General features: G+C 39.7%; 1 long non-coding RNA gene across 2 annotated transcripts in view; it reads right to left on the bottom strand.

Moving 5' to 3' along the window:
- Positions 1–207: 207 nt before the first annotated feature.
- Positions 208–12,854, bottom strand: part of LOC129624602 (uncharacterized) — a 29,073-nt gene continuing 16,426 nt past the window's right edge. The window contains exons 2-3 of one of the 2 annotated variants that reach the window (XR_008701054.1): positions 12,358–12,441; positions 208–372 (exon numbers count right to left, since the gene is read on the bottom strand). This is a non-coding gene — a long non-coding RNA (uncharacterized LOC129624602). Of the gene's footprint in view, positions 373–1,526; positions 1,952–12,357; positions 12,442–12,854 lie in introns of those variants that run through there. The other variant, XR_008701055.1, reaches the window with a different exon arrangement.

Below are 12,854 nucleotides of genomic sequence, written 5' to 3'. Positions count from 1 at the left end.
ACTGTAACTGAGCAGGACCCTATGGGGCCTTCCCAGAACCAACTCCCCACTCCCCACCATGTACTCCACCTGCCCATTGTCCGTAGAGAAACTTTAGCCTCCTAGGACTTCCCTGAGTCCCGTATATTAAATTTAATCCGAGAAGGGGGGGAAACATGCAGAAAGAAAAGAAAACAAATAAGACAAAAATAATAATACTTTAGCCATTAAACAAAGTCAAAGATCTTTAATTACTCGTCAAGGGCTCTGCAATGCAGGAGACTTGAGTTCAATCCCTAGGTCAGGAAGATCCCCTGGAGAAGGAAATGGCAACCCATTCCAGTATCTTCGCCTGGAAAATTCCATTGACAGAGGATCCTGGCAGGCTATAACCTAAGTAAATAGCATTTAGTTAGGTTAAATAACCTAAGTAATAGCATTTCATTGCACAAATTTAAAGGTATTTTGTGTCCATGGGGTCACAGAGTCAGACACAACTGAGCGACTAACACACAAATACACGTAAGGGTAAAGAATCTGCCTGCAGTGCAGGAGACCTAGGTTTGATCCCTGGGTCGGGAAGATCCCCTGGAGAAGGGAATGGCAACCCTCTCCAGTATTCTTGTCTGGGGAAGTCCCATGGGCAGAGGAGCCTGGTGGCACGTGGGATGTGAGTTCCCTTGACCAGGGATCAAACCCATGTCCCTGCAGTCCAAGACCACTAAGGAAGTCCCTATTTTCCTTTCTAAAATGTGTCATTTCTAATCCACTAATAAGAACCAAGTATCTGAAAAGACAATAGAGAAAACAGATCGTATTCTCATCAAAAGCAGAGAGAATAAAATCTGGTGGTACCCATTGTTACTTACAGAAAAAAAATTTTCATTTAAAAATAGATTTAGCTTAAATATAAAATGCCTTACTATACCCTTCTTATAAATTAGAATCTAGAGCAAAAATAAGCAAATGGAAAATAATTTTAATGAATGTGCAGCTTAGGCTTTTACAATAATATGTTGCTTTCTGTATAGCATACTATCCCTGCATCATCACACAAGAAAATTTAACTGAACCTGCGAAAAATGATTAATTCTACCTATTTCTGAAAAATAATGAATGACATTTGTTAACATTTAAAGCCAAATGTTAAATATGCCTTGGATAAAACTGAACAGCAATTTAAAATTGATTCTATCACCCATCGTTACTATGATTTACAGTTGGCAATCCTATATACATCCAGTAGCAATGGAAACTCCCCAAGAAGCCTATACATGGATGGAAAACCCCCTGCACATGTGTATCAAGTAATATTTTCAAGTCATGCTACCCAAATATATGTATTATAGTATGTTGGATGTGAATTTTAAACTTGATTTCAGTTTTTTAAATTGTTTTTATTTCTTTTTTCTATGCTTCCTTTTTTAAACCCATATATGTGTATTTTCCTTCCATTTTAAAAATAATCTAAGTAATAGCATTTCATTACACAAATTTAAACAGTACCAGAGTCCCTCAGACAGTAAGGAGATCAAACCAGACAATCCTAAAGGAAATCAACCCCAAACATCATTGGAAGAATTGATGCTTAAGTTGAGCTCCCATACTTTGACCACATGATGCAAAGAGCTGACTCTTTGGAAAAGACCCTGATGCTGGAAAAAGGAAGAGGGCAACAGAGAATGAACTGGTTGGATGGCATCACTGACCGAATGAACATGAGTTTGAGCAAACTCTGGAGATAGTGAAGGACGAGGAGACCTGGTATACCGCAGTTCATGGGGTCGCAGAGTCAGACACGACTTAGCAACTGAACAACAAGAATATACAACAGTAGAAAAGGAAAGTCCCCAGCAAGATCACTAATAAAACCAGAGTCTTCCATGCAAACACTGGGTTTAGACTGCCTGCCTTCAAGCTCCTCCAACTCAGCTACTTGCTACCAGTGTGATGTTGGCATAATTACTTCTATCTGTAAAAAGAGAGAGATAAGAAAGTTAAAAATCCTTTCTCAAAATGTTATGAGTAATTCATCAATTCATTGATGTTTGGCAGAAAAAAACAAAATTCTGTAAAGCAATTATACTTCAATTAAAAAATAAATTTTTAAAAAAGATTTTTTTAAATATGAGCAGTAAATAAAATCATCCACATGAAACATATAGTAGGTCCCCAGCTACACTTAAAGCCCAATGAATACTAGCTTATTGTCATCATCATCATCACCATCATTAGTATTATCATGTTTAATGGGCAACTACTTCAATGGTTTGATTTAATTTTCAAAGTTACTTCACTACTCCTAGTGACTTGAAGATCTCAGTTCACTTTCCCTTGACAGATTCTTAGACCTATTTCTGTAAAGTCACAGGAACCAAGTTCTGTGGATTGTAACTAAAGCCCAGGATAAATAGAAGCAGACTATTAAGACAATATCTGCTCTCTTTTCCTACTAACTCTTAGAATTTTCCTCTCACCAAGCATTCATTTCTTGTCCCTGAGAGTTCTATTTGCAAATAGATTTTCCTGGACAATTCTGTCATAGATTAGAAAGGCTGTGTAAATACATCATTCTCAGTTGGTATCCAATGGGAATCTACCTTCTCTGCTCCTCAAATTCAACGTCTTCTACCCTCAGGAATCCAACCCCATAAATGCATTCACTCTCTACATTCCACTGGGGTCTCCACAAATTGCTCAATACTCTCCCCTTCTTATAATCCCTTATAACTATGTAAGGTACTATAACACCTTGAAAAAACCTATTGCGGGCATTTCACCTTTGCTTCCTCATGCCTGACATGCCCTGACACTCCTCCAGTCTGCAGGTTGCAAACATGAGCTGTGTGTCACAATCTATCCTGGTGTATGTTTCTACAATCAGTTCTGCTAGAACGCTTATTTTGAAAACGTGAATTTGTTCCGACGTGACTGACAAATTAGCGAAGGCTGTAGCACAACGCTAATTTTGTATTTGTGCCAATTTCATCTCCAGGCCAACACAGAAAACTGCACCTAGCTGAACTGAGCTTTGCACAAGTCAACAAAATGCACACATGCGCACACCTCTTAAGAACAATGAGCTCTACCTTTGCTGTTTAATTTACTGTTCCAACTCTTTCCCGGCTTCCCTGATATATCAGCTGGTAAAGAATTCGCCTGCAATGCGGGAGACCTGGGTTCCACCCCTGGGTTGAGAAGATCCCCTGGAGAAGGGAACGGCTACCCACTCCAATATTCTGGCCTGGAGAATTCCATGGACTGTATGGGGTCGTAAAGAGTCCGACACGACTGAGCGACTTTCACTTTCACTTCCCAACTTTCTCCTTGTGCTCTTCCAACATTCCATGTGAGTTCAGGTAACCTCCCAATCACAAGCCGCAACCCCGCTGACTGGCAATCAGCCTCATGCCCTCCCTTCTCTTTCATTTTCCCCCCTTCTTTCCTCTCAGCCTATTTTGTGTTTTTCCTGTCTGTCCTCTGTTATTTTTCTCTTTCTCTTTCTCTCGGTCTTTTTCTACTTTTCTAACAAGTTCTCTTCCTCTGACACACAGAGTGGCGGCCAGGGGAACAAGGCAGGCATTGGAGGCGGGCAGTTGTAGAGCTCCACCCCCACAGACAACTGAGACATTTTCAGGGTCAAGCACCATATTTATCATAATACTGGCGTATTTCTTACCCATTTGCCATGGACAGAACCAGGCTACCATGTTTATTGTGTTTCTTCACATGTCACTCAGGAAATTGTTGAAAGTCTACTCCAGTGCCAGCCCTATAGCTTCTTTTGCATGATTTTGCACAGTAAGGCGGGTCTTAGGAACACATCTGTTGGCTGTAACAGAATTGACAGTATCTATCTCTCTATGATCTATTGAGCTTTTATCAGAGTGTCAAAGAAATGCATCATTATTCAAAAAAGTTTAAGAACTATTGGTCTACAGGAGTTTCCTTCAAAAGAATGTGAGCCATATATGTAAATTAACATTTTTCAGTGGTTAAAAAGAAACAGAAATTAATGAAATTAATTTCAATAATGTTTATTTAACCACTGTTGTCATTTCAATGTATAATACAAAAATATGCAAATGAGCTAGTTCACCATCTTTTTTTTTTTTTCCATACTAAGTCATTGAAATCTAGCAAGTATTCAGGACATTTCAGCCACATGTGACTAATGGCTACTGTTAACAGAGAAGGTAGGTCTAAAGAAGTCTACCTCTCTGATCAGAAGAGAATGAAAGGCAAAGAAGATTCTGATAAGATAAATAAAGCAACAAAGTAGCTTTGGCTAAAAAGGACCTGAAATAAATCTACCAGCTCTTATATGCATCCTAGCTTCGTTTAGATCAATGCCTTGGCTGTGCCAAATTTTATGTGGTCAGTCCAAGGGTGGAAAAAATGCACTTCCATTTAAGTACATATCTATTTGCTGGGGAACTCCTGGGGTATAAAGAGAGTTTTCTCTTTCCAGACTGCTTTTCCTGGACTATAAGGTTTATGAACACATGAGTACTCTTGGACTAAAAGTTCTTCTAACAGTAAAAACCATGGCTTTTAAAACCACTATCATGAACAAAAGAAAAAGAAACACATATAATTTTAAGTTGATTCATATAGGAATTCATATAGGACTAGTAATACATAAAGTATATATTCATAAAGAAATCAATTCATAAATAATCTAATTTAGACTTTCAATGTGGAGAAGGAAATGGCAACCCACTCCAGTGTCCTTGCCTGGAGAATCCCATGGACGGAGGAGCCTGGCGGGCTGCCGTCTATGGGGTCACACAGAGTCAGACACGACTGAAGCAACTTAGCAGCAGCAGCAGCAGCAGACTTTCAATGAAAAGTTTTCTACATTCAGTTGCTTCTAAATACTGAGTTTATTATCATCAGCAAAACACACTCATAGTTTTTGAAATTTTTCAGGGCAATTCATTCTTCAAGGGAAATACCATACAAAACCCAAGTATGTAAAATCAAAGCACCTTTCCCTCCCACACTCTCATGTAGAAATTCAGGGGATTTGCTCTATAGAGCATATTGGAAAAAACAAACAAACAAAGCCCTAACATCTCTGTCATTTAGAATAATCTGGGTAAAATCAAGTTAAAGTTCTTAGGGTAATGCAAAAGATCTGAAAAAACAGTCCTGCATATAAGAAATTTAAAATATATCACCTGAAGAGACAAAACTAAAAATAAATACATAAAAAATTAGAGAACAATTATGTGGGACTAATGATTAATATATTTGATGGAGAAATCAAAAGCTTTTCAGACAAGCAAAAGTAAAAAGAATTCAAAACCACCAAAACAGCTTTACAACAAATGCTAAAGGAACTTCTCTAGACAGGAAACACAAGAGAAGGAAAAGACCTACACAAAATAAAGCCAAAATAATTAGAAACTGGCAATAGGATCATGCGTGCATACATGCTAAGTCACTTCAGTCATGTCCAACCCTGTGCGACCTTATAGACTGTAGTCCACCAAACTCCTCTGTCCATGGGATTCTCCTGACAAGAATACTGGAATGGGTTGCCATGCCCTCCTCCAGGGGATCTGCCCTACCCAGAGATCGAACCTGCATCTCTTAAGTCTCCTGCATTGGCAGCCAGGCTCTTTACCACTAGTGCCTTCTAGGAAGTCCCAATGGGGGTGGCAGGGGGAGAGAGAGAGACAGAGTGTTAGTTGTTTAATGGTGTTTGACTCTTCGTGACCCCATGCACTGTAGCCAGCCAGGATCCTCTGTCCATGGAATTCTCTAGGCAAGAATACTGGAATGTGTTGACATTCCCTTCTCCACAACAGGATCATACATATGGATAATTATCTTAAATGTAAATAGATTAAATGCATCAACCATAAGACATAGACTGGCTGAGTGGATGAAAACATATGCATGTATGCACTTCCACTTACCACATCACTCTACTTAATCCCCCAAATTGTGTGTAATTATTTTATACTGTTAGGTTAATCATGTTTCCATTATAGCTTGCAACTGTAATTATCTTTTCTTTTTTGTCTATTTACTGTGAAAACTGATAAACATCTTTTACTATTGTGATAAGAAAGAAATGGTGAAAATCACAAATTTTATATTGTATGTATTATTCCACAATTCAAAGAAGTTATGTAATATACTCAAACTCATTTAACTGTACACTTTAAAAGGGTGGATTGTATAGTATCTGAATTTATACCTCAATACATAAATGCATGTTAAGTCGCTTCAGTTGTGTCCAACTCTTTGTGACCCCATGGACTATAGCCCGCCAAGCTCCTCTGTCCATGGAATTCTCCAGGCTAGAACACTGCAGTGGATTGCCATGCTCTCTTCCAGGGGATCTTCCCTACCCAGGGATCAAACCCAGGTCTGGATCAAACCCGAGTCTCCTATGTTTCCTGCATTGCAGGTGGATTCTTTCCCACTGAGCCACCAGGGAAGCCCCTTATACCTCGATAAAGCTGTTTAAAAAATTCAAAGCAGGGGTGTTCTTTCTTTAATCTCTAACCTCTAATGCACAGTGACTTTTTAAGTAGGCTAAGTGTGCATTAGCCCACATATCATGGTTTGAGATGCAAGGGACATAACCTCCCATCCAATAACATCTCCTAAAATTCCAGATTTGGGCCATCATCTGTGTGGCTTGTAGGTCTTAACTGAACATGCACTCATATACAAACCCTCTCCAGACTCAGGATGTAGGAAGTTGCTAGTACACTGGGGTCAGTATCAAATCAGCCTTGACCCTAACTGCTCACAGCCCATGATCCAGAACAGGGATCCTGCCAAGAATCCTCCTGAACTCCGAGTCCAGCAGCAGGAACTGAGTCTCGTCTTTGCTATGATGCACTGCCCGGTACTCCAGGTTCTCCAGCACTGGGGTCCTACAGTATGTATGCGGATGCCATCAGTATGACCAGACCCCCAATACTCATCAACCTCCCCACTCTTTTCAGAGCCCAGAATTCCCAGGCCTAAACTCCAGTAGCTGTGGCTGATCTCAGCTACATGAAACTTCCTGTTGCCAACATTGTCACTTGCCTAAATCTCTACCTTGTGTTCTCCATGCTGTTGGAATGATCTGACTGTGGTATATGGCTCATCCAGTGATGGGTAAAGTTGATTTATGAGACCTGGTTTTCTACCCTATTATTTCCTTTCTCCTTTACCATTCCCTGAGCACCCTTCGCAAAGGGAATGACTTTTTTAAAAGGAGAGCAATACACACTGCTATATTTAAAATGGATAACCAACAAAGTCCTACTGTATAGCACAGGGAACTCTTTTCAAAGCTATGTGGCAGCAAGGATGGGAGGGGAGTTTGGGGGAGAATGGGTACATATATATGTACGGCAGGTCCCCTTTGCTGTCCACCTGAAAATATCACAGCATTGTTAAATGGCTACACTCCAATATAATATAAAAAGTTTTTGTTTTTTTTTTTTAAGGAAAACAGTTCTCTTATAAGGAAATGCAACTCCTGTTCTTCCCCGATAAATAGCACCTCCCACATTCTTTATTGCCTATTGCTTGAAAAAGTGAAAGTCACTCAGTAGTGTCCAAATCTTTGGGACTCCATGAACTACAGACTGCCAGGCTCTTCTGTCTATTGCTTGGAGTTCTCTAAATTCTCCATTTCTTTCCCATGGGCCTGTCCAGAGGTGACCCTTCTCCAGTCTACTTTATTCTCCTACAAAAGCCCTCTCCCTGAAACCTTCCATTAAAAATGTTTCCTTTGAAAGTTCATAGATTCACCAGAGCTCCCTATTAAATGCCTATGTCCCTAAGGGAAACAGTTTCATATATTCTATCAGTTAATACTATGCCAACATCTACCTAAAGGCAAAAGCTAGTAAAAAGAGTTGAATATGTACCGACAGAATCTTCACATTAAACCCCTTTAAGACACAGAATACCATATTATATATATAATACAGAATACAATAAAAGATTTAGGAATGATTTAATACTGCTGCTGCTGCTGCTAAGTTGCTTCAGTCATGTCCAGCTCTATGCGACCCCATAGACGGCAGCCCACCAGGCCCCGCCGTCCCTGGGATTCTCCAGGCAAGAACACTGGCGTGGGTTGCCATTTCCTCCTCCAATGCATGAAAGTGAAAAGTGAAAGTGAAGTCGCTCAGTCATGTCTGACTCTTAGCGACTTCATGGACTGCAGCCTACCAGGCTTCTCCATCCATTGGATTTTCCAGGCAAGAGTACTGGAGTGGGTTGCCATTGCCTTATATTTGATAAATGAATAGTATATATAATTCAACATATTCTGATTCATGAAAGTCAGGATTCCCCCCCGCCCCCCGCCCCGGAAAAAAAACTGATGAATTCAATGAATTCTAAGAATCTTATAGTTTAGATATCGATATTAACTAAACCAAGAAAATTTCAAATATCTTTTATATAAGAATTTATAATTACAGTAATGATGTAACAAGGTATTTAATTTTTAAAATGGCTCATGGACTTCCCTGGTGGTACAGCGGATAAGAATCTACCTGCTAATGCAGGAGAGTTGGGTTCGATCCCTGGTCCAGGAAGATCTCACATGCCACGGGTAAGCTGGTGTGCCACAGCTACTGAGCCCACTCTCTAGAGCCAGTGAGCCGCAACCACTGAAGCCCATGCATCTAGGTTGAGCCTGTGCTCCACAACAAGAGAAACTGCCACAGTGAAAGGCCTACACACCCCAGCTTGAGAGGAAACCCCGCTTGCCACAAATAGAGTAAGCCTGCACACAGCAACGGAGAAGGCAATGGCATCCCACTCCAGTATTCTTGCCTGGAAAATCCCATGGATGGAGGAGCCTGGAAGGCTGCCATCCATGGGGTCACTGAGGGACTAAGCGACTTCACTTTCACTTCTCACTTTCATGCATTGGAGAAGGAAATGGCAACCCACTCCAGTGTTCTTGCCTGGAGAATCCCAGGGACGGCGATTCTCCCATCACTTTTGCTTACTAATGTAAAGATGTTCCATCAACTGACTACTAGAGTTAGTTGTATAAAATTAATCCCCACTCAAAAAGTCCCAATAAATTAGGAATAATTGTGTTTTAGATCTTACTATATGATATGAAAAAGGAGAAATTGAATTATCTAGCCCAACTTCAGTATCACTGTTAAATATCAGGAAAGAACCCATTTTCACAAACTGCTTTAACACTTGCTGCCAATCTAGGATAAAGCTCATATGTGGAAAGGGTGCTTAAAGATCAAAGAATCAACATAGTTTTCATTGTTATCTTTTTAACTCTCCCAAGTTGGCTCGCTAATTCTTACAGGGAAACCAGCAGAGGGAGCACCAACCATTGCCTTGTGTATGTGTGTGCTCTAAAAACAAAAGAGACTCTTGGAGATTTTTAGACATTTTAACAAGATTGGCAAAAATCTTGTAAAACATAAATATTATCAGTGACTACTAAATTTTGTCTTTAAGTGTTTATATTAAATCAGTAGTGAAACTTTTTTCATTAATGTTTTAAGAAAGTAATACAATAATTTTTTAAAAGCAACACATATTTGTTGTACAAAGTGAAACAGCAGAAAAAAAGTTTAGCAAGTTAATAAGTTCCTTATTGAAACATAATCATTACCCTGTGTAAAAGAGATAACCAGTGGGGTTTTGATATATGATTCAGGGACCTCAAATCTGGTGCTGTGTGACAAAGTAGAGAGCTGAGATGGGGTGGGAGGTGAGAGGGAAGTTCAAGAGGGAGGGGACATATGTATACCTATGGCTGATTTGTGTTGATAAATGGCAGAAACCAACACAATATTGTAAAGCAATCATCCTCCAATTAAAAATAAATAAATGTATTTTTTTAAAGTTAATAAGATCCTGCACTCCCTTCAGATCCTGTGTATTATAGACAGATTGATACATATCTTTTCATATCCTTCTTATTAAAATAAGTAAAATATATATTTTTATATTTTAAATATATATTTATGTACATATACTACATTATATATATATATATTTATGTCCCCCATGTAGTAGTCTTTGTTTTTTTTAATGAGGGGAGTCACCCTAAAAAAGCCTAGCTATAGGTAGCAAAATAGAATAATATATTTTAGAATATACAATAGATGCAATAAGAAGTAACAAACACAATGTCAGGCCATATAAAATCCATGTATGTACATAGATCAAAAACATACACCACCAAAATGATATTGCTGCCCTTTGAGTGAAAAAAATCAAAATACATATGAATCGATGTGTAGATGTGGAAAATCCAATAAGCAAGCCAGATTATACAGTACCCTTCTTAAAAGGCCATGAGGAATGCCAAGTGAATTAATGTCTGGCTTGTAATTTATATAACCAAGCTCTTCGCAGAATAAAATGAAAACAATAGCAATAAAACTCAACCACTAAAGGTTTTTAAAAAGTGCATGCTTAGTCACACTGTCATGTCCGATCCTTTGCAACCTATTTGACTGGACCCATTGGACTGGACCCATAGCCCTCTAGACTCCTCTGTCCATGGAATTTCCCAGGCAAGAAACCTGAAGTGAGTTGCCATTACCTTCTCCAGGAGATCTTCCTGGCCCAGGGATCAAACCCGTGTCTCCTGTGTCTCTTACACTGCAGGCGAATTCTTTACCCGCTGAACCAAGTAAAATGTATTAAAATGCATGCTTTAAAATTCATAATACTTCACACACTCTAATTTGAAGTAGGAGATGAAATCACTTCTGTCTTAAAGCTACACTTTACGCAGTTGTACAATTTACTGAAAAGGGAAAAGGATGAAGCCATGGCTGTGGTCAGAACAGGCCCTCCATCTTATCCCATTGAGAGAATCCTTGAATTTCACTATAGGTTCCAACCCTTTCCAATCCCATCTCTTTGAGACAACCTCTAAATAAGTGGTCCCAGGGCCCAGAGACCCATTTTGCCAGCTGGTGCTGCTGCTGCTAAGTCGCTTCAGTCGTGTCCGACTCTGTGAGACCCCATAGATAGCAGCCCACCAGGCTTCCCATCCCTGGTATTCTCCAGGCAAGAACACTGGAGTGGGTTGCCATTTCCTTCTCCAATGCATGAAAGTGAAAAGTGAAAGTGAAGTCGCTCAGTCATGTCCAACTCTTAGCAACCCCATGGACTGCAGCCCACCAGGCTCCTCTGTCCATGGAATTTTCCAGGCAAGAGTACTGGAGTGGGGTGCCATTGACATCTGGTAACTGTCTCTAAAGGCTTACCTTTCTAAGTCCAATATATTTGCAAAAGCATCCCCTTACTGACCCTCCCCATCCAGTCAGCTCAGGATGCCCTCCTATTTTCTCGGTGTCTCTGCTCACCCACATTGAACAGAGCCTTTTAGAGATGATTTTCACCTTTGCTGATTTCTACACACCTTGATCTCATAGCACATTGCTATGAAAGAAACATTGCAGGGGTAGAGGAAAAGGGAGAAACAGAGAGGAAGAGAGAGACAGAAAGATGAAAAGAGCAAAAGATAAGGATGAGGTAAAAATTGACAAGGGTAGGAGGAAAATCCCCTATCTACCAGATTATAGAATGAATTACTTCTGGGAGTAGGGAGTAATTAACCAGACTCAGCTTCCTTTCCATCCCCCCCCTCCCCTGCCCCCCCCAAAAAAAAGCAGAAGAAAAGGTCATTTTATCTGATTTCGTTTTCCTTTTGCTAGGGGCTTCAAGCATTTAGAAATTCCTTCAACAACCACACCTTCCTGATAAATAAGAGAACATCCCACCCTGATTCTCATTGGATAGAAGAGGAAAAGTGAGGAATGGGGAGGTCCAAGGCCTGGCTCAATGTCACAAGGCAAGGCAGTTGCAAAGTGAGGAGGCTAAGACCCTGGGTTCTTGACTCCAGCCCTTGACTTTATCTACAAAGTCAACAGGAGCGGTCTAGATGCGTTATCTCGCCCCCTTCTGTCTCAAAGGCTGAGTGACAAAGAGCGCTTAGTGTGATAGTGAGTGTAAATGACAGCACAGGAAGTCCATTCTCAGGGCAAGCTGTGAGACTGGCAGCTGAACAGGAGGCCAGAAAGCAAGTCTGCACAGAGCACTTTCAGTCTACACTCGCTATCTCGCCCGCCCCTACTGTGACCAGAGTCCACAGGGCCAAGGGGAGGAGCTGTGAGGCTGAAGGAGGACACCAGAAGGTTCAAAGACTACTTAACTCAGCAATTCCTGAGCATCTCTGAACGAATCAAAAGGCTGTGACTTAAAAAGAAAAGATTCATCTACAGAACTGAGTGTTTTATATCATTTTAAATATCGTATCTATAATGTAATTCACTTGCAAATTATAAGACCATTTATGAACCATACTGTAATTACTGTGCAAATTCTCAAATTTTCTGATGTGGTACTAACCTCAGGATTCAGCTCTTTGGAACATGTTAATACAGTTCTGCAGGAATTCCTTCCAGTCACGTATCACATGCTCGAAGCTAAATGCTGAAAGTAAAGAAATATTACATCAAAACAGGTTCAGTATGAATATCAGCCATATATGGAAGAATCATTTAGATGGAAACCACACCCACTGCTAAACTCACACTTGTATCAGCCAAGATATCTATATATTTACAAAGTGTACAAGTTTACTTATACAGCACAAAGATGGATTTATTTGTGCTATTACAGCATTGTCATTAATAAAGGAAATACAAAGGAAAAGAAATTTAAAAAGAAATGAATAGAAATACAAAAGAAGCCTACCATGACCTAATTCTACTGCAAATTGAATTTCATTATTATCTTCCTGTAAACATAACTTTCATTACAAGTGTTTTATTACAAATAAATAATCTCTTCAACAAAATTAAGAAATATAAATTTATTATACATAAAGGTCAAAATCCCTAAGT

Source organism: Bubalus kerabau, chromosome 12 (genome assembly GCF_029407905.1).
Source record: "Bubalus kerabau isolate K-KA32 ecotype Philippines breed swamp buffalo chromosome 12, PCC_UOA_SB_1v2, whole genome shotgun sequence".
NCBI lineage: Eukaryota > Metazoa > Chordata > Mammalia > Artiodactyla > Bovidae > Bubalus > Bubalus kerabau.
Note: the sequence above shows the minus strand (reverse complement) of the source record. Positions and strands in the feature narration are given on the sequence as shown.